This window comes from Anas acuta, chromosome 2, assembly GCF_963932015.1.
Source record: "Anas acuta chromosome 2, bAnaAcu1.1, whole genome shotgun sequence".
Taxonomy (NCBI): Eukaryota; Metazoa; Chordata; class Aves; order Anseriformes; family Anatidae; genus Anas; species Anas acuta.
Window position 1 is genome coordinate 1,830,917 of NC_088980.1, and position 22,947 is coordinate 1,853,863.

General features: G+C 39.6%; 1 long non-coding RNA gene across 2 annotated transcripts in view; it reads left to right on the forward strand.

The window, feature by feature from the left end:
* LOC137851999 (uncharacterized) overlaps positions 1 to 22,947 on the forward strand; it is a 51,212-nt gene that overhangs the window by 7,740 nt on the left and 20,525 nt on the right. The window contains exons 3-4 of one of the 2 annotated variants that reach the window (XR_011093611.1): positions 3,213 to 5,073; positions 5,839 to 5,902. This is a non-coding gene — a long non-coding RNA (uncharacterized lncRNA). Of the gene's footprint in view, positions 1 to 3,212; positions 5,903 to 22,947 lie in introns of both variants that reach the window. The other variant, XR_011093610.1, reaches the window with a different exon arrangement.

A 22,947-nucleotide genomic window follows, 5' to 3' on the forward strand; every position in this document is an offset into this window, starting at 1 on the left:
TCTGCTGGACAGCTTTCTGGGCTGTTTCCTCCTGCTAATGAGAGAGTGGCTTATTTTATTTGCCTTTTGTGTCTTTCAGTTGTTCCTATTGTTTCAAGCTGGGGTTAGTAAAAGTAAGTTCTAAGTAACAAACAGCCTCCAACAATCCGCTATCCTCATCCATGCCAAGGTACGATTTTATTGTATTTGTAGCTTTTCCATTTGTGCCCGAGGAATCCTTCTGACAGCATTCATGACTCTGCTAAACAAGGAAACTGAACTGGGGACTGGTTAGTGTCTCATACACAAAAGCTGGGCAAAATACGTTGCAATAGTAGGCAGAGAATGTATGAGCTTTTCAGCCATCTACGTTATTAAGCCAAGCTTCTGAGTCAATGCCCATGAGAGTTAGATGCCCTGTAAAGCTGCGGTGGAAATACTTGTATGTGTGTCTGTGCATGTGCTTTTCTTTCTGTGTGCAGAACCTAAAATGAGTCACATTTCTTGGTAAAAGTCAAGGAAGACCCTGTTTCCCATAATAAAAGACAGCCTAGAGAAGACTATATGCTCAGAGTGTTTTTTTTTTCTTTTTTTTTTCTTTTTTTTTCTTTTTTTTTTCTTTTTTTTTTCTTTTTCTTTTAATACAAGGATTTGAGCCTAAACATCTCATGGGTACCTTAATTGGTTATGTCAGGAGTTCAGGTCACTGATTCTAAACAAAATGTCCTCACCATCCAGCAGCACCTTCTCCAAACTGTTGCATTTGCACCAATTTCTTCCATTTCAAAAAGACAATGCTATTTTTAATAAAGAAATTCCAAGCATTTTATCAGAAATGTTCTAAACAAACACCAGTCATGTGCCCATAGTAAGCTAAGCCTTAAAAGGATCAAATGATACATCACCTTTAGTGAATATAAGAAGTAATTAGTTATCAGTTAGAAAGATAAAATTTTACAATAAATTATTTTGTTGACACAAGTGGTATCATGCAAATCAGAGTCAGAAAGTTACTTGGTATTTTCTATTGTTCCCAGAGTTCTTGGTTTAAAATTTGTTATTTCTTTTAAAAGCTTTTACTAAAAATTACTCAGGTTGCAGAACAATTCCTGAACATTTTGGCATGATGAAAGTAGACTTTGATAAGAAGGTTGTGGAAACTTTCTACATCCATTTAGTGGAAATAGAAAAGTTACAAAGTAATTAATGAGAAACAGAAAAAAATATATATTTTTTAAATGTGCATGAAATTATTATTTTTCAGTATTTCATTCAAACTTTTTACATCTTTGATCTGTGAAGTAGAATATCTCTTAAACATGCTTTCTTCATATTGTATTGGGAGTCAGCCTCATGCCCCTTTAGCTTGCTCTATACTTCCACAGACAGTGTTCCTAAAGACATTCTATAACATACTCCAAAATACAGTATGGTTACACCCCATAAACCTTTTTTTTTTTTTTTCTTTGCTGTTTGAGGAAATTGTGGAAGTTGGCTCTTGCACATTTCAACAATGCTACCCAGCCAAGCATAAGAATAAGGGAGCAGAATGGAAAAAAAGAAAGAAAAGAAAAGAAATACACCAGACTTTGGAACATTTATTTGTTGCCAGGACTTTAGGTATTTTCAATTTAGGAACATTTTCCAGCTTCTCTATTAAAAACCTTTTCTTAGTTATAAATAATGCTTGTTTAGCAGAAGTGAGTGTCAAATGAAATTTCTTTTGATAGTGAAATTTCCCAGTCAAGGATCCCTGCTCTTTCAACATTGGTGTAGTCAGAAGCAATGAAGTCCTATCTTTTGAGATGAGATCTTTGAATTGAAGCAGTTCTTGCAGAGATGCCTTTGGCAGTTTGTTTTTCTGGATTATTTCTTAATGTAAAGGACAGTGAAAAGACTGAAGTCTTGTATTGGAAGCAGCAGACTCTTGGTGTTATGAGAGCGTGCTGGTGGCAGAGTATTCATTCTTTTTCTCTCATCTCCAATTTTCTCTTTGTATTCCTAACTGGGAGACAATATTCCAGATTCTCAGCCGGTGGAAATTTATCCTCTGCTGCCTAGAGTCAAAGTAGTATTCTCAGTTTTGGATGGCATGCAGAAAAAAATAAATAAATGTATCGGGAATAGCTGAGGTAGGGTTAATCTTAAATTAAGGTAGAAGTGTGATCAGATGATGTCTTTAGGCTCCCTTTTCATCTTTTTTTTTTCTATGATTCAGTGATGCTGGAGTGCAGGTAGGGAATCTTGTTTGTGGCCAGTCATACAACCTATACATTGACTGGTTCCTCCGAGTGTCAGATTAGATTTTCCAGTGAAATTTAATTAAGAAGTAACTGTTCAACTAAAGTAAGAGAAGAACATTTCCATTACAGTCTTCCCCTCTCTCTGTAGGGTTTTCACTTGGTTGATTTCTTTCTTATTTTCTTCTTTATCTTTTTTGGGGGGCTTAGATGGGGAAGTCATCCTTTTTCCCATCCCAGAACTTCAGCAAGTCATTAAAGTTCCTCTTGCTTCACTGAAGTGAAGGCTATTTAAAGTGTTTAATCTTCTTCAGCACCTCTGTGGTGGCAGGATCTCCTGTAGGTGATATTCTACCATGTCTGAGAGGGTCTGTGGAAGAGTCTGGATGGCCAGCTCTGGCTGGAGGCTGAACGAGTCCAATAAAAGCTGTTTACAATATCCCAGATGGTGCCTGGTCTGGATCTAGTGATCTAAGCAGTGTAAAATCTTCTCGTTTCACTTTTTCAGGATGCAATTAATTCATGTATCAGAAAGTAGGTGAAAGAATTGAAGTAGAAACTGAAATAAACTGCAGGTGTCACAGGAAACAGGACTTAGTAAGCCAACTAGTTAAAACCTTATCTTCCAATAAATAGAAATGAATAAATGCTCATTAATTCCAGAGCAGCCAAGGAAAGAAGGATTTGTGTGTTTTGCTCTGCCAGAAGGAATGAGACAAATGGAGTCCCTGGCCATCTGAGTCTACAAAGAGACAAATGGCCTGTTCTGTAGAAGCATGGTGAGAAAAGGAACTTGACCACAACAGAGTCGCGTAATTACAGATTAGACATTGCTTTCTGTCACCTCTAAATCAATTTCTCTCTCTACTTGTCTAGAATAAGTCTGGTTCATTTCTTATCTTAAATAATGGCCATTCACATGAGGAGCAGGATTCACCTTCCGAAATGTAGGCATTTAGTTTTGTTTTATTTTTTTTTTCTTTTTTTTTGTAGATACTTTGTGCTATCTGATATATCCATGCAGAGCCGGAAGATTGGACGCTGGATTTAAGGGAGACCCCTGCCTGTCTGGAGAGGAGGCCTGGCAGGTCCCTCGAGGCATTGAAATTGTAGTAATCTCTGTTCAAAGTGCTGAGTCCCACTGGTACTGGAATATTGGTCCTCCAGTGAGATGGCAGCTGTTTGTAGCAGAGTGGTCTAGATGATCAGAGTTACAGAAGAAGCCAGTACTGTATCCCATTAATATAAACACGGAGTCACAAAAAATTTTGAATTGTATTGGCAGCCCAATCCTATTGTCTGAACTCAGGCCATTTTGGGCAGCAAAGAAAGGAAAACAACAAATGCTACGCATCACTGGGGAAGAAGCCCTGCCAAAGAACTGCGTCCACAGGGATCATGGCAGAAAGAGAGACCCAAAGCAACATCTTCCATGTGGCAGTAGCTCGATTCAATGGGTAACGTTAAATGAAAGGCATGCATTTCATCGGTCTCCTGTTGATGTCAATCTTGTGTATTGAGATCAAAAATTGACCTTTCTAAACTGAAATGTTTCCCTCCAGGAAGTTTAAATATTTTGACTTTGTTCCAGTTTGAGAGGAAAACAAACATCCAAATATCAGAGTCTTCTTGTGCAAGAGCAATGTCATTGCCCCATGTGCTGTGCCGTTGCATTTATTACTTTGTTCATTGCATCTGATTTTTATTTTTTTTTCCAGTGGAAAGTTTTAAATGGAAACGATTGAGGTTGGTTTTGAAGACTGGCACAAGGCTGAACATACTTCTCTGGGATTTCTTCTCTTCCCCTCCTCCTTTTCCAAGTAAAGTGATAAATTGAATCATATATAGATTCCACAAGCACAATTCTAGACTTCATGTGCACATGAGCATGCATTTGCATGCAGTCATGCACATGCAGTGGCAAGAAGATAATGAAGACAAACAAAACATCCTCTATGCCAAACAGTGGCAGTAGAGAAAAGGGAATAGTGAATAATCTAATAACACCATGCCAGAAATGTGAGGGAAAAATATCTAAAAAGGGAAAACGGAGAGCTGATTGCTGCATGCCCAACTCTCAGAGAGAAACAGGTCATTAGCTGAGAGGTAGGAGACTTCCTGGATTACAGTAAATAATATAGTAATTGTCCAACATGACAACAATATTCATCTTCTTAATTTCAGCCATTTAAAAATACATTTCTAGAATATCTCAGATGCTTATCTTTGTGTGGGATTGAAAGCCAATATAGTCTTCTTTCTTGAATGACTCTAGAGGGAACCTAGAGGTTTACTTTAAACTAGACAACTCAATTTTACATGGCTAAAGTTAGGTGAAATTGATCCCTCTTTTTTTCCTATCCATCCCCTGCTGCTGCTCAGACTCCAGTTGAAGACACTGTATACTCATTAACTCCAAGAGAGTTTCTAGTGTGCTAGTGAGCTAATAAAGGAAGGAATTTATGATTTCAGAAAAAGGATAAACATCAAGATCCTTGCTCCCAACAAATAGCCTTGGAAAAGAAAAAAATAGAAAAAAAAAAAAGAGAAAAAACAGAAGGCAGGCTGGAGGAGGGGGGGGGGATGCTACTTAGGCAGAAGTCTTGAAATAGAAAGTTGGTCCAACATTGCTGTGAGATGTCAGCAATTTTTAACTGAGCTTTGCCTGGAGATATTCAACTGGTTGGAACTAATCCATTTCCAGAAGAGGTGAATCAGTGTCTAGCAATTCACTAAGACAGTTGCCCAAGTGCTGTTTGCTGAAAATCTGCATTTCATTGCCTTCATGAGGGTAGAGTCCACTGGCACGCACAAGTGCATCCAAGGAGGCAGCCCCAAGGTCTCGTTTGAGCTGGTGAGTACAGGAACTGTGGCTGTCAAGCAGAACATCTCAGCCAGACCATAAACCTTTGTGGGTGTGAGATGAGACACTGGGAGTGGGTGAGGGGTGGGGAAGAAAAAGTGCTGTGCAAACTAGGGAAGAGTTTTGTCACTGAGTAAGTGTAAATTGGCCCTGGTTATGCTCCAGCTACAATAAGAAAGACGGTCTCTGCCCATCCCAGGGGAGTGAATCCCAAATGAACTTTTTCAGGAATAGTGGGGATGGACACTAAGTTACTTGAATGCAGAGTAGTATGCATTTCCTTGGGTGTTATGTAACAGATTTTCCTGAAATAAGAGAGACCTGGATTAAAACATAAATAAATCTCTTTTATATTGGTTTTAGTTATAGTCAGATACTGCAGAGATTTGCCACTAGCCTACTGAATGAGTCTGGCAGCATTTTACTCAAGTCTTTGCATGCAGAAAGGGATAATGCATTTATCTTCCTAGGACACAAAGGATAGCCAAGATATTAAGCCCCTTGTTTAGGATTTGAATGACATTAAACCCCAAACCTAAGAAAACCCCTTTCTGTGAGACTTCCTGTAGGACAGCTATTACAGGTGAGAGTCAGCTTGCATATTAAGACAGCTGAAATTAGAGGTGAGATTCAGCCAAAGCTTCAGACATCTGAAGTGAAGGTATAGGCCTTGCATAGGGTAATTTCTTCACATGGAATCAACCACAAGTGGAAACCTTTTGAAAAGCCTCTGATCAGATCTTCCTCCTGAGACAGCCACAGCATTCCTGAAGGTGGAAAAGAAGACATTACGTTGGTTAACAGCATTAAAGGCAACAAGGTGAGTAGTCTTTTTGGACTTCATTCACTTATGTGGTGCTACTCAAACACGAAGATTAGGCTACATAATCTATGGTTACATGCCTGTCCAGTCGAAGTGAGTGTTCTAGGCTCCCCCTAGGGTCAGTGGAGAGAGGCAGGCATTTCCTGAAGGTGACTGGATGAGGCACGGTTCTTTGGAGAAACCTTTGAGGTAGTCTGCATCATCTGCAGAGAGGAAAAACTTATGTTTTAGACAACCAATGTTCAGTTCAATTAATCCCATGTGTCACTTCCCATGAAGTCTGTTTTGTTTTATAAACCACTTTTGATTTGCTCTAATTTTTAGCTCAGTTTCTTAAAGCTATGACTATGTATTGGAAAACCCTATTAAAAATGAACAAATAAGCAAAGACCAACTATTCTGTAATATTTGTGTTGAACATCCCAGCATAATGCCTATTTTGTCCTTTGTTACCCAGTGAGTTAACCTGTGGACATCATCCATCCTCCCCAAAGCTGAGGCTGTTACGTGATAGTGGTCAATGAGGCCTACATCTTCTCAAAACTCATCAGAGAGGGTTTCTAGTTCTGGAAACTCTGGGTAGATTATGGTTCCTAAATATCTAACATGGCATTCTCTATAGCCTACCTGAGAAGAATACCTGTGTTCATGTCATAAATGTGACTCGTTATTTAAAGAGGAATCTCACTGGCTGGATTGACTAAGGCATGCATGCTATCCTGATGCCACTCTTAACCTACTCTTTATATAAATAAGTTTATCTCTTGTTGCTGTATTATTTTAGAGGCATCTCCATGACTTCTAATTTTCTAGGGATGGGCCTCTTTGTGACGAGGGCACTGGTCTGCATTCAGAAAATTCTCTAGTTTCATTGCTGAATGTCATATTTGGATTGACTACTTGGGTACCAAAAATAATTGCGCCCACCATTTCTTTCTCCTTGCCTGAATAAAGTACGGGTCCAACAGGCTGGGTAATATAGACTGGCCAGATCATTGATTCCTTGACCTTAGATTTCACAATATTTGTAACACATGTGTTTTACAGGGCTTTACTGACTTCTCTTGTAGTAGGCAGGATTTAAATCACTTAAATTTAATAATTTCTGACTGTCATCTAGTCTTAAGCAGTTTTGTAGGTATTGTACCTGGGATTTGTTCACCACAGAGACCTACCCTACTCTGTGCTGAACTGCTCTCTAGAGAAGCTGATCTCTCATCGTGGACTCTAGAGGGAGCCTGGATGACTGCTTTAGAGTAGATATGCAATTTCTAGATAGCTAAAATGAAGTGATACAAATCCTGGCATGTCTGTTTTCTATCTAGCAGTTGGTATTGCATTTCCCTATCTCAGCAAAATGCAGCATTCAGTCTTGGAAGCTGTGTACTTCTAATTGTATTTTATTTACTCTGGTGAGATGCTGTTATAAAACAGTAGGTACCATAAGTGACATCCAATGATAATGGGGACCTTTATACACTGATGAAAGACTTCTATGGCCATTACTTTGCTGATGAATACAAGAAATTACAGAAGCCATGGTAAATATTGCTGTTTTGCAGTGGTAAGGGAAAATTCCTTAGATCATTAATGAATGCAAGAAAAAATATGTATTAATCACATTTAGTTCTATCCTTCCACATCAGAATAATCAAGGTGATTATGGTTATTTTATAATATTATACTTAATTTTTACCGCAGATCCGTTTTGCCCCTGTCCTTGTCTGTCTGTCAGGCCTCTCAGTCGCTGTGTCAGTAACTTTTGAACCTGTTGCTCAATTTTAAATAAATTTAACAGAAGGATGAAAGTTCTGTAAATACCACGTTACTGCAAACTTTGCTGCAATATGTTGCTCTGTGGAGAGGAAAAATTCCAGAAAAGAACCACCCCCAGGGAGAGGTTGCAGAGTGAAATCCTCACCAAAGAAACAGTGAGGATGGAACTACGGGAAAAAAACGGTTGTAGGTTTTGATGTCCACAGAACAGCTTTTCCTTTCATTCTCTTTTGTTTAAAGAATAAACTGTTTCTCTACATCTGTCGCAAAGTTGAATAAGATTCATTTATTATGTAGGATGAGTAAACTGTAATTATGTCATTACATTATGGTCTGCTGAGTGTGAGCGGACAAATCCTAGTTTAGAAACATGTTATTAAAAAAACAAGCAAACAAACAAAAATAGAGAACCCCCAAATCCCAGTCCTATAGTAAAATTTGCTTATACACATTTTTGTATTTTTTGTTAGTGGTCACTTTCGCAATGTTGATTTCAGCAACACAAGGTCACCCAGAAGGAAGTTATGAGTAAATGTTATTGGAAGACTCTTGAGAAAAATTAAATGTAGAAGGATTCCCTGACAAGGATATTGTTATAAGAGGGAAGAGAAGGAATGGGAAGGAAAGGGAAAGGAAAAAGAATGAGGTAAAAGCGGAAGAAACAGTTTTCTGAACTATATCTGAATTTCTTGACACTGATCTCTATTTACTTATTTATTTATTATTTTGCTTTCGTGAAGCTTACAAAGGAAATAACAACGGTAGAGGCTGGGAAGAAAGTGTATGATATGACCAGGTTTGCTGTTGACACCCTGCTAGTAAATTCATTCAGGCTAAAGAAAGCTCTAACAAAGCTGAGGACTATGTTACAACAGCACCTCACCGAGAACAATGTGTTTTTTCTCAACACTGCAGTTATAGTAAGATTTATGGCTCCTACTCCAAGAGTTTAGCTTCTTAGCAAATGAGTCAGGCAAAAAAATGTCTTGCTCACAGATGGTGAGCAGAGTCATGGAGAAATTAAGTGACTTGATGGGGGTCATAAAAACAGACTGTTATAGAGCTGGGAAGTGATCCCAAACCTTTTAAATCCTTGCTTGATGACTTACAATAAGGTTGTCAATGAATTTTAGCTCTATGCAAGTAGGGTGCCGAGTTTAAGTCAGTTATCTGGATTCCTTTTTTTTTTAAATTTTTTTTTTCCCTACATCAAAGAATGAACAGCTCCAGATGTTTTGTTTCACCCAGCACTGTTGTCTGCCTTCAGGTGAGACTATCAAGCTTGGACTGATGCTCCTTTGGCTCCTATTTGCAGATTCATTCTAAAAAGATTTGAGCAGTATTCCACACACAAAAAGGAAGCCATGTTTGCCTTAGAATGATTTCTTGCCACAGTACAATCTCTGTTTCCATGTCAGTCACTATATAAGCACTGTTGGACAACCAAATTACTCATCCAAGCACCGTGGACAGCCTATTGCAACTGAATTATTGAGGCCTCAATAGACATAATCTCAATTAATTTAAAGTCCCTATATGCTAAATATTCATAGAATCATTTAAGTTGGAAAAGACCCAAAAGGACATCAAGTTGAACCATCACATAACAAGACAAATTCCACCACTAAACCACATCCACACATCTCTTGGATACCTTCAGGAATGGCAGCTCTACAGCACTGCTGGGCAGCCTGTTCCAATGTCAAACCACTCTTGCCATGAAGAAATGCTTTCTGCAATAGTTTTTGAAGTCAGTATTGGTTGCCTATGTTGCCAGCAGAGATGAACTCACAATCACACTTCTCTCTAAGCCCTTCTGTTCCAACTTTTTGGCCCAGCCATCGCACTTGTGCAGATTGTGTTGAACCAGGATGGAAAGCTGATACAGAATAAAAATTAATACATTTTCTTGGGCTTATTTTAACCCAAGAGGTTTCTTGAAAGCATATGTTGATCTCAGAAATGCGGGTGGCATTACTTGCCACATACAAGTGGCATGGTGTAGAGGGTCAGGAATGAGTAGGCAGGCGAGCAGAAGAAGGGTGAGACCACCTCTTTGGCAGTGCCACCTCTTTGGGTGGTTTAATTTATGCTTCAACAGAATGGGAAGCCCAAGAAATACATCTTTGCTGGTAGAATCAAAGTGTTTTTCAGCCTACAGAGAAAGTTAGTGCTTGTGTTGCACACACATGTGCAAATATTTGTGTAATGTTCAGTGGAAAATTTCAACCAAAGAGCAAACAAAGAATCTGCGTTACACTGAAGAATAGATTTTTGTGTATGTACGTGGACATCTCATCCTCCTCACCATGAACATCAGGTCAACAGGCAAAGAAAACTTTCCATTACATGCCCTTTGAAAAGCCGAAGCAGTGGGAGCTGCAGGACTTGGTAGTACTTGTATGAAGTCAGAATTATTTTCTAATTTGTTTATTTATATGGTAATTGTTTGAGGGCAGGGAGAATGCACAGGAGTCACCACTGCATGATTGGAAGGTAAATACAAGGTAATCAAGGTTGAGGGAGAGGTTAACTTGGGGATTATTTTTTTCTCTGCTAAATGACTTTCTTTATAATTTTTATAGGCTTTAGGCAAATGATTTGTCTAACTTCATCCGCAGACAAGGTGAGCATCTAGTCGTGCAAGTTTCTTCAACAGCTACTGGATATATTACACTGCATTTCATCCCCAGCATCTTATGCACTTACTTTAATATGGGGAAATTTGCCCTCTGAAAGTGCTGACATCCTTCTTCATTGCTGGAGGTTGTAATTCTATTGGAACATATTTAACTTTTTGATGGCTGCTGGTAAGGAAATGCACCGAGTCTAACAGGAATTGAGTTATTTTTCATCATACCAGCCTGTATGGTGCTGTGTGTTAGATTTGTGACCAAAATAATGCTGATAACACACCAAAATAGCTAAAATATTGCTAGTGTTTGCACATCATCAAAGCCTTGTCTGTTCTGAACTCTGACCTCTGACACTAAATAGGTTGGGAGCGTGCAAGAAGATGGGAGGGGACACAACTAGGCAGATGACCCAAACTAACCAAAAAGTTATTCCATGGAATCTTGCTCAGCAACAAAACAGAGAGGAGAGTTAGGGAGGTTAGCTATCATTTTGCTTGGGAACCGGCTGTCCATCAGTCTATCTATGGGAGGTAATGAGTTACAACCTTTGCATCACTTGTTTTATTTTTTTTTTCTTTCTCTCTTTTTCCACTTGTTCATTTATTTAAAAAAAATATTTAACTCAATCCCCAAGTTATCTTGCTTTTACTCTTTTCCACCATCCCATTAAGGTGGAGGGATAGGGCAAAGTGAGTGAGTAGCTGTTGTGCTTAACTGGCTTCTGGGGTTAACCCACAACAGGGAGATAAACTGGTTGTTAACATCCAAGTTACTTCATAGGTAAAACAGGCATTTCAGAGGATGAAACAAAGCTGCTTTCTTAAGGACTAGCGTTTGAACATTCCTCCAAATCTTCCATGACACTTCAATTAGGAAAGAGTTAGTCAGTGGTGGGTTAGTCCAACTTATTTCCACGCTGAATGGCTTGCCTGTACGAGCTGGTGAGGCAGTACCTACGTACTGATCATCTAGACGTTTTACTACTAAACATATGCATAATGAATGAATTCAACCCATCCATCTTGCTGTGGGCACTGATTCATACATTTTCCTCTGCTGAGCTACTGATTGTCATGAACTGTGAAGAAACTCAGTATTCTGAGACTCCCAGCCCCTTTTCGGTTGAAATTGGCAGGAAGTTTCCAACATTATTAAGGAAAGAACCTGCCAACAAATGAGAAACAAACTAAAAGACATAAACTTTATTTTTTTTCCCAGGAAATTAGTTTGATAATGAAGTCCATTCTTTTAAAATAAAAAAAAAGAAGGGAAGGGAAGGGAAGGGAAGGGAAGGGAAGGGAAGGGAAGGGAAGGGAAGGGAAGGGAAGGAAGGGAAGGGAAGGGAAGGGAAGGGAAGGGAAGGGAAGGGAAGGGAAGGGAAGGGAAGGGAAGGGAAGGGAAGGGAAGGGAAGGGAAGGGAAGGGAAGGGAAGGGGAGGGAAGGGAAGGGGAGGGAAGGGAAGGGAGCCTGGAGTATATTTCTAAACCAGTTTTATCTTATCTGGAGACTTACTTTAAACATAAATTAATGCTTACTGCCTATATAAGGCAGATATAAAATTGCTTAGGTGATATAATCTAACATGCTATATATTAACAGATTATACTTAGAACTCCTAAGGTCACTAAGCTGATATATATATATATTTTAATTTATTTTATTATTTTTTCACTGTAGTATAGTATTGATGTGATGGCTTTCATATCAAAATATGAACATGTGAGCATTTTTGGCCTAAGCAAGATTTCTGTGAGTCTCATTTTTGTTTGCAGATAGAAGGCGATACAAATATTTAAATTATGTGTTTGAAATTATCCCAGCACCAAATTTCTCAACATGAACAAAAACTTTAGAGGAAATAAAAGTGATTTGGATTCAAGACCAGGAAAGGTTTCTAACAAAAAGATAATGAAATGACAAAACCAATCATCTGGAGAGGAGTACCTAGTTTCTGTCCCTGGAGGCTTTTAGTAATAGAGAGATAGAAACAGTGGGGATTGTTTAACTGACTTGGCCTTCATTTGGTGATGATCATGAGATCTCTGAGGGTCCCTTCTAAACTAATTTTCTAAGAAACAGGATTTGATATCTTACGAGGAAAAAAAATAGTCCTGGCTAACATGAGCTGATAATCTGAGTAAACAAACTGTGTTGTAGAATACATAACTCCAGAGTCTCTTGACAGGCTTCTTGCATAAGGATGCTAAAAGGAATAAAATAATAGTGATTTTCAGTTTTTTAGAAATGATGCAGAAGATCTTCCATGGATGCTTTAGAAGGAATTTTCTGTCCTTTAGATGGATCCTATTTTGTTATTGTCAGAGATATTTTCTCAAGCTGAGACTTAAGGGGACTTCAAATAGCAGCAGACACCAAATTTCAGTCACCAGAACTGTGCTTCTGGAGTGAGGAGTGAGAGGGTTGAGTCAGCTAGTTCAGTCTGCCTCCTCTTGTGGACAAGAAAGAAACCTCAGAAAATGACATGTGTTTAAAAACTCAGCAGAGACTGTTAAAAAGAGATGAAAGCGGAGACCAGTTTTAGCCACTAGAAAGGGCACTGCATACCAAACAGCAGGCCTTGTTTAGTCCTTCAAACATGATTCTCCTTTGAAGTTCAACTTTATGAAAAAGTCATTAGCAGAGATGTAGAGATGAGGAGGTAGCATGTGACTTTATTTCAGCAACCCTTGTCCCTTTTCACCCCACTCCCATATCACCGTAGGGTAACCCTGTGGAAGCCAAACACTGAAAGCTGATTAAAAAAAAAAAAAAAGAAACTGTTTTTCCATCCACCTTAGTTCATTGAGTTCGAAGGAAGGAGAGCACACAGACATGTGTGTCTTGGTTTGGATTACAATGAACCTTCACCTCTGAGGCCATTTCAAAATGTATGGGCTTGCACTACAGGTAAAATGCAATTTGTAGTGAAATCACCACTGTTTTAGGGAAAAACACCAACTCTCCTGTTTCTGTGCATAAGCCACCCTTCTAGGCAGCCAAGGGGTTATGTTTTATGGGAGACATGATAGAGCTCCTCAAATCCAAGGACTGTTGCCCTTTCTCTGAAGTAAATGTTATGGGAGGCTACCTGAACCATTAGATAGACGGTCACTTGAACTTCAAATGGTTCTTTACCATAGATCAACTGAATTGAGTTTGGTTGTGTCCATGCTCTTTCCATGTGCCAAATTCATAGCGTCACAGAATCACAGAATCATAGAATGGCATGGGTTGGAAGGGATCTTAAAGATCATCTTGTTCCAAACCTTCTACCACAGGCAGGGATGCCACCCACTAGATCAGGTTGTCCAAAGCCCCATCCAACCTCCAGGGATGGGGCATTCACAACTTCTCTAGGCAACCTCTTCCAGTGCCTAACTACCCTTACAGTGAAGAATTTCCTCCTAATGCCTAATCTAAATCTATCATTTTTTATTTTAAGACCATTCCACCTTGTCCTAGTATTATCTACCTGAGTAAAGAGCCCTTCTCCATCTTTTTTATAAGCCCTCTTCAAGTATTGAAAAGCTACAATGAGGTCACTCCGGAGCCTTCTCTTTTCCAGGCTGAACAAACCGCAGCTCTCTCAGCCTCTCTTTACAGGAGAGCTGCTCCAGCCCTCGGAGCATCTTTGTGGCCCTCTTCTGGACCCGCTTTAACAGGTCCACATCTTTCTTGTGCTGGGTGCTCCAGACCTGGACTCAGCACTAACAGGAGGGGCCTCATGAAAGCAGAGCAGAGGTGGACAATCATCTTTCTCCACCTGTTGGTTGCTCCTATGTTGATGCAGCCCAGGACGCAGTTGGCCTTCTGGGCTGCAAACGCACACTGCTGGCTCATGGCAAGCCTTTCATCCACCAGAACCCCCAAGTTCTTCTCTGCAGGGCTGCTCTCAGTGAGTTCTTCTCCCAGTCTGTACTCATCTGGACTGCAATTCAATGAAGAGAAGAGAAGAGAAGAGAGAGAAGAGAAGAGAAGAGAAGAGAAGAGAAGAGAAGAGAAGGAGAAGAGAAGAGAAGAGAAGAGAAGAGAAGAGAAGAGAAGAGAAGAGAAGAGAAGAGAAGAGAAGAGAAGAGAGAGAAGAGAAGAGAAGAGAAGAGAAGAGAAGAGAAGAGAAGAGAAGAAGAGAAGAGAAGAGAAGAGAAGAGAAGAGAAGAGAGAGAAGAGAAGAGAAGAGAAGAGAAGAGAAGAGAAGAGAAGAGAAGAGGAAGAGAAGAGAAGAGAAGAGAAGAGAAGAGAGAGAAGAGAAGAGAAGAGAAGAGAAGAGAAAGAAGAGAAGAGAAGAGAGAGAATAGAAGAGAAGAGAAGAGAAGAGAAGAGAAGAGAAGAGAAGAAGACTTCAGTTTGAAGTGACCTACAAGGATTTTCATGTCCAACTGCCAAGTTATAATTGCATGTACTAAATTATTTTCACCCTCTGTCAGCCAAGGGAGCTGAGAAGACATGCTCATGGTTGCTACCACCAGTAGCATCAACGTGAAACTCACCTCAACTTGTCAGTCTGTGATAGTTTGTGGGTCTGTGAGACAGGTTTTGTGTCTGACATATTAAATGGCAAATTCTATTGAGATGAGTTGAAGGACAGGGTTGTACAAAATGTTTAGGAGTATGACTTCTGATTGCATTCACTGAGAATCGCTCCCACTGCTGTCCTGGGAACTACATAGCAAGCTTGTAGAATAATCAGTGCACTGCCATAATAACCTGCAAGCTTTCTTAAAACTTGTTCTTTCCACCAGCACTGGCATTTATTTATTTATTTGTTTTTTAATTTTATTATTATTATTATTTGTTCGTTTGCTTTCCAGCTCCTTGCTGTCATATTGTACTTGTCTTAGCCCAGAGGCAAAGAACCATATATGCAGGTTGCTGTTCCAGGCGATATAACAAGTAGTTTTTTGACCGATATGATCATCAGCATGTGTTTCTGTCTGGCCAGCATCTGCAGTGTTGTGACTACTGCCCGGGCTGCCTTAGCTGCAAAGCTGTTACAATATTATGACAAGCAGTTTCCAAATCCCGGGTACTTTTGAAATGCTAGGAAGTTTATGGCCCACAGCGTCCTCTTCCCTGCCGAGCAGGATGGAAAAGAAAGAGCTAGTTGCCTTATCAAAAATGAATGAATAGATGGTCTGTTATTAGCTACAGGTCCCAAAGGCAAGAAGCAGTTAACAGTCAGCAAACTCCTGCCACGAATATGGTAATGGCTAATGCCCCAGGGATTTTTTTTCTTCTCTTTAAATGGAGGTTAATCGTGCAGAACTGAAATACTTTCCTCCGTGCTCCTACTCTGATTGTACAGACAAGGGTGAAGAAAACAAAAGTTCAGTGGAACTCATTTAAGGGGAGTAGGGGCAATCTCCTTAAAAACTTTTAAAAATACAGTTCATTTCTATTTTCTTTTCATTTGGAAAGAACTCTTTCTTGACCACCTGAGCCCTGGGACAGGAGCCTTTGCAATATCTGTGGGGTCCCACAGGAGGGATGAGCCCTTTGCACAGGGCTTAGCTCCAGGCCCCCTTTGGAGGAGGACAGCAACCATAGCAAGAGCCCTTTGGGTCTCAAATTGTGTAGATTTACTGAGGAACCTGGGAAAAACAACCACATCCTCCTTCCTTTACCTTTGGTATGAGGATGAACAGTTTTGGGTGTGAGCTAAGGAGTGGGTGAGTGCAACACCTGCCAGTCAGGGGGCAGAGGAGAGTTTGGAGGGTGGGATGGAGGTGATGAGGACTGAGGATACAAGGTCGTCTTATCCCTGCTCTCCACTCCTTGCTCCATGATGGCTGTTAGCCCTGCTTTCTGCTTGATTTAAGAGCATTATCCTCCCTGCTTAAAGTCCCTACTGGATCAACACTTGCTTCAAACTTCTTTCTCAAAGATGCATCAGAGTGCCAAGCACTTTGCCATTCACAAACACCAAGGAAAACTTCCCCGGCATTATTATATTTTAATGGAAAATTCAAGCCTGTTAGAGTAGCTGCTTTCAGTCCTTTTGGCCCGAAATGTAGAGGTCAACTGCTGGAGCTGAACTGTGATCTGTTAGTTGTAATAAGCAGTTTCTCTGCTGGCAGATACGCCTTGCACAATGTCAAGCACATTGTGGGCTCATAAGGCATGTACTCTGACCAACTGTGATCATAAAGTGTCTTGGCACGTTTGGGAAGGCTGTGTATCATGTTTTATCTTTTTAATTAGCACCCCCCCCCCCCCATCCCCTCATCCCTAGCGCCTCCCAGCCCCACCAAAGCCCAAAACATTGGATTGCAGCAACATAATCCTTCTATTGGAAACCTACTCTAAAACGTATGCCAACACCCTTGAGGCAAAAAAATCCAGAAAGTCAAAGAAGAAAATGTTTATCTCATCATTTTGGCATCACAGAAAGGGAAACTTCCGCTGTCATGTTCACTAGTGAGTAAAGACCATCTGGAAGGCTTGTGTAGTTCAAATCTAAACAACTCCTCCTCTGTTACACTAATTGCATTAATGAAGGATAATTGTAAAAATAAACTGTAGAAAGAAAGCATGGAGCGAAATTCACCTCAGAAGTGTTTTCCAGTCTTTCTAGTAGCAGTGAGGGCAGGCTGTGCAAGAACAAGGACTCTGGCTCAGCTGGGGTTTGCTGGATGTCCTTCAATGATTTGCTCTCTTTTCATGCACCCAATCACTCTGCAAAGCCTGAGCTTAGCAAGCTCCATCCAGACTTCATTAGATGCTCCCCTACTAATCCTGCTGTCCTATTGCCCTTTTGTTAGGGGACCACTTCGGTCATGGACTACCAAGAAGACATGGATAATAAAGAAAATTTATTCCGATTGTCATTCCATTCAGTGTTTTAACCTTCCTTTTAAAGGAAAGAAGCAGTTATTTTTAGTTCAGTTACATTTTAGTTCATATGTTACATTTTACATTTTAGTATATATTTTTAGTTCAGTTACTGTGTTCATTCTAACACAGTCAAAATTCCCTATTTTCTCCTAATTCTTGTTAATAATACAATTTTGGTTATATTATTACACACCAAATTTCTACTATTTATCCCTTTCTTGTGCTTCTCTTTTCCTTGTACCATAACAGCAAATGATCATCTTGACAAGGCATTCACCTGAAGAGTGCAACGCTGTCTGCGTGTGTTTCTTCCCCCCTACGCATAGTTCACTAAGGACTGCTATTCATATATTCCAAGAAGTTTACTGATAATACATTTTTCTGATTGTCCTAAAAATATTCATAGAATGATTCATTCATTTGTTCTTCCATGTACATGTATATGGAATGGTTTCTTTTAGGCTGAAAACACACAGATCTGCAAATGTAAGCAAACTTTGAGTTAAAAAACACCTTAAAATAGATGATTTACTAATCCAAAGCCTAAACCACAGGGTAGTCAATGAACACCTGGCCAGTAGGTAATTTTCCCATTGTGGCTAGGACAAATTAGACAAGGGTCATCAGAATTTAAACCAAGTTGCAAGCACAGCAAAGGCTTTTAAATAATGTTTCAAATACAGGTAAAACAAAGACAAAAATACATTAAAATCCAGAGAAATCCATACCAAACCTGAGAAGTCCAAAGTAACATACTCTCTTGTCTTTGACTGCAGCTAAGTATTGCACATTCTGGAGTTTTCCTTCAGGAAGATCATTTTTTTTCCCAAGAACAAAATGATCTTTGAAAGGAGATCCAGTAGCAGAACCATCTGCTTAACTGGAGTCATTTGGAAATGCTCCACTGACTTCAATGAAGCTCTTTCTGCCAGTGCAACCTGGCAGCCTGTGGAGGTTTTATCAACAGCTACCATTTAATAAAGACCTTTTTATTCTGGTTCAGTTCTAGTTTTCATAAACATAAAATTGGAGTCAGTAGACTGATCACAGTGCATGCATGCTCCAGAATAATGTCTCAAAAGAGACACCAGCAGGAAATTGCATGTAGCTACTGAATCAAGATGACAGGGATTTGCTGAGTTTTTGTCAGCAGAGAATTGTAGCAGGCTCATTGATATGAGATGTCAAGCTACAGCTACTTTCCTGTTGCTTTCAGTGAGATCTAAACATGTTCAGTACCCTGCAAAATTAGACCATGCCAATCTTGCATTTCTTCTCTCCTGGCAGGATTGCTCAGCACATCCTGTTTCAGTCCCAGCACCATGCCTTGGTTTTCCCAGGATAATTTAGGATTTGCTTCATCAACCATTTTCATTCCTGCTCTGGTGACCAGACTGTGTGTGCTCTTCTTTCTATACTGGCAAGGTTGGAGTTGAAATATGGGAGAATTGCAGACAGCTTGTTGCTGGATAAGCTTAAATGAATTACTTTGTCTGTAAAAAGCAAGAATGACAATGAATTCAATCTAATGGGAATTTATTTTTTTGGGACCAGATTACTCAGAGGAGAAGATGGAGAAAGAAATGAAGGAGAGATGGAGAAGGGAGTGAACGGGACCCTGTGCAGATCCTGAGCTCATCTGAAAACACAGCATAGACCTAAGTACATCAATGAAATCTAAGCTTCCTGTGAAAGGCAATTGGATCTCCTGGGCAGCTAGAAGAGAAAAGTAAACAGTCTGTGGAAAATTGGGACTCCAAATACTCCTGTGTATGAGCAACCTCACTGGTTTTAGTATTTCATTGAGTATTTGGCTCACTGGAGGATCACAGCTGATGCCAACTCCAGTGAGCAGATTTTTTTTTTTTTTCTGGGGAAGGCAGCAAGGGGTTTGGACAGGTAACTCAGGACAGATAATCTCAAAGAGGCACATTTGTCAATGCACTTTGAGGATATTAAGCTGCAAGGAGAGAAAAATTTGATATAAATTGCTCAGCAAAAGGAAAAAAAGAGTCAAAGTCTCCATAAGATTGAGCTTTGGAAACTGATATTTAAAGACAGGTGCAAAGAAACTTTCAGTTTTCTCTTCTGAATGTTGAGCAAACCCAGATCATTCAGTGACTGACTCTCTGATCATGTAATTTTCTTTCTCCTTTGTACACAAGTCCCTTGAACTGCATAACCTGAAACTGAACATGGCAATTCAGCTGAGGTGTGAGGTGGTTCTCACCAGCCCAAGGCAGTGTTATCCTGTGTACCAGAAGAAAAATACCATGAACTCTCTAACTCTCTGCAGGCTGAAGCTAGAACTGAATCCATCCAGTGATGTGCAAGTTTTCTTTCTGAAATTGTCAAACTGGCACTGAACTCATGATTCTGCACAATTCCTGGCATCTTCCAGAAGAAACACAAGGAACTTCTGCTCTAACCCAAGCCATTGAATATGTAAAAATATTTTGAATATCCATCTGCTGCAATAATAAGGCTCATATACATCACGCAACATTGGTTTTGCCTTATATAGCTTGCTGCCAATGTGAATAAAGAAATATTCTCAACATTTGGTAGCAGCCAAGCTATTACAGGAACAAGGAACATGAATGGAACTAAAGTGAGGTAATGTCACTTCTAATGATCCTGTGGTAGAAAGATTGCAACACAAGACATTTCAAAAAGAGAAAACAGGAAAGATTAGATCCTGAGCTGAATATTTCTGCAGTAGGGAACCTTACTTTTTTTAAGTAGTGCCTTACAAAGCAGGGTAGCTGGTCGCATTTGAAAATGACTAGTAAACAAAGGCTGAATACAGTATTAAGAGATACTGTAGTTAGAGTGGTTCAAAACTTAATGCTTTGATTTCCAGGCAAAATAAGAAAGTAACAACAAAACAAATCTGGTTCAGATGAAACAAAGATTACATTTTTTTTATTTTTATTTTTGTCATGAATTAAGACTGTGAAAATGCTGTTTCACATTAATTGGAAATGTTTAGTTGGACTGAAATGAACGCAAAGTTCACTTCAGAACTTGCCATGGTTAGATTGGATGTTTAACTTCCAGCTTGCTCAAAGGAAGGTATAATGAATCCCATGTTTACTGCCACGGGACAAAGAAGTAAGGTGTGTTTTTCAAGTTCAGTGCAATCAAATTTTACTGCTGTAGATATTCATAACAATAGGTGTGGTTGCAACCTGATTTAAAGAAGGGGGTGAATATATAACCGTACCATCCTGTTCTCATCACATAATGCTGGAAAGGGCACCTAGGATTCCTGTAGTTCCATCTCTGAAAATCTGTGCAGAAATATGGGTATATGCACCATCCAGCATGCATGCAGAGAGGCTGCTTCATTTAAGGTGTGTTGGACCTGGTCTACACATGGATCTTCATGCAACCAGTATCAAAGGTCCTGCAGAACATAGGATGAACATCCAGCAACTGTTGCTGAATATTCAGAAGCCATAAGCAAATGCACTTGCCTGAAATAAGCAAAGTGTGGCACAGGGAAGCAGAATGGAAGAGGATCAAACCCCTCTAAAAAGACCCTCTCTTGGCAAAATCCCACCTGGAGAAGCACTGCCAATTCCAGCCACCTTAATAAGGAATGTGACATATTCATTGCTACAGTATTTTATTTTACATTTGGCTTTTCCCAGATGAACTGCAGTTCAGTTCTTTTTCACAGCTAAAGTTTAACTATTCTTGCAGTAAAGCAGCTTTTTCAAAAATCTTGTTGGAAGGGGTAGGGGGTGGTGGAAAGTAGTTTAAAAATTAATAGAGGTACTTTTTTTCTTAATTGAACTATAAATGCTATTTTAATGGGCATCCTGTACTGTGAAAACCCAGACAGGAATTCATCTAGCATACTGAGAACCAGCCACAGTATCACAAAATAGTCCATTCTCAGAATAAATATAAAATGCAACTCATATTTCCTGTGGGTGGTGGTTTCATAATTCACCGAACTACCAACAGTTTTGCCTTCCTCCAATTTCTCAATACTCTGGACAACTTTTCAAATGTATTAGTGAGAAGAGAATCTTTCAAGCAAAACATTCCCAGTAGTAAGTTTGCCACTTGGCTCAGTTATTTCAGCATGACTCCATCCCTTCACATGATCTGGTGCTATAGTTTCTTTTGTTGTTGTTTCTGTTTATTTTGTTTCTTTCATTCTTTATTTCCTCCCCCACCACATATTCATAAAGCATAGCATAGATCAGGTAAATCACACCTAGAAGAGCTGTTTTCCCACCACTGACAATAAAAACAGTAGCAATGAGCCATGATCACGATGCATGAATCTGGAGCTGAATCCCAGTGTTGTTTCTAAAGTGAGCTGTGGTGAATCTTAGCTATGGATTTGGACAAAACAAATTCTGACACTTATTTAGTTTTTGCCTCACGGCTTCTCTAATCTTACATGAACCATATAAGCTGTCTGTAGTATACAGCCACATCAGAGGTTCTCATCCCTCAAGACCACCTTTTTGATGCATTCCAGGTTCTTTTGCAGAGATATGCAACAAAGTCCTTTAATGCATCAGGTTTTTCTCCCCTTTTTTGGGCATATTCCTAGTCCTGGACAATAGAGACAGGGTAAAGCAGATAAGGAATGGAATAATCAATAGAGAACTGGAAGCATGCTGTTCTCAAGTTTTTTGTATGTCTGGAAAAAATTGAAATTCATAATAAAAGCTATAGAAAATAGTGCTGAGACTGCACTAGTATTACAAATTGATGTTTTCAAGAGTCCTCTGTTACAGGCTGATGGGCAGATAGCATAGGTGGGTAGACACATGGATTTATGTACTGTCTTTTTCAATTCTGTCAGTAAAAATGTGGTCAAAATGGGAACAGAGAAGACATTCTCAAAGCCATGTCCAGCTCCACTAGAACAGAGGAGATAGTCTTGTTATTTCAATGACATCTTGAAAGCTTCAAATATCTCAGAAAATTCTGAGCTGTGTCTTTCTTTTGACTGTGTCTGCATAGGTAGATAAGACTGATCAAATGCAGGGGCACAAAGAGATACAGAGACATGACAAGGATTTAAATCTGGGTCTGCTGAGCTGGAGGCCGGACTCTTCTGCACCCTCCTCTGCAGGGATCAAGAATGTACTTAAAGTCAGATAAATAACTCTCCATTATGTTAGTAAAATGAGATGTGAAGCAGCTGGCAGAAATTGACCAAAATTTATTTCGCCTGATGATTAAATACAAGAATTACTTAACCAAATTCAGATAATGTGGCTGTTATTTCTGATGTATAGATCTCCATAAGTCTTATCCAAACAAAGAGCTAGGGGCTATATCTCTCCCAGATGTCAGCCGAATGCTCTCAAACCCCTGCTTTAGATGTAGGAAGTTATTCATTGGTTACTTTGTGACTCAATATTACCTAGACTGGAACAAAACTGCACCACTCACTCAAAATTGCCTTCTGACTTCCAACCTAAGTTTATGCTGGGTCAATCTTTAACCTCTCTTCCTGTGCCAATAATGACTTTCAGCATAAATGAATAACTTCTTTCCTGGTGGGAGTTCTCTCCTGTATTTGTATTCCCACTCAATGTTCACTTTGCTGGGCTAAGCATGATGTGTTAGCACGCCTTTTTTTTTTTTTGTTGTTGTTCTTGTGTCCTTGTCTCCTGGTTGTGCACTCAGTTTGCATACTATTTTGCTCTGGGGTGGCTAATCAGTTATTTGGCTGGGTCACTGCACCCTGAGATTCAAAGCATGCCCCTTGGTATGGAAACAATAGGGCATTCATTCATGTGCACTCAAAGATAATATATTCAT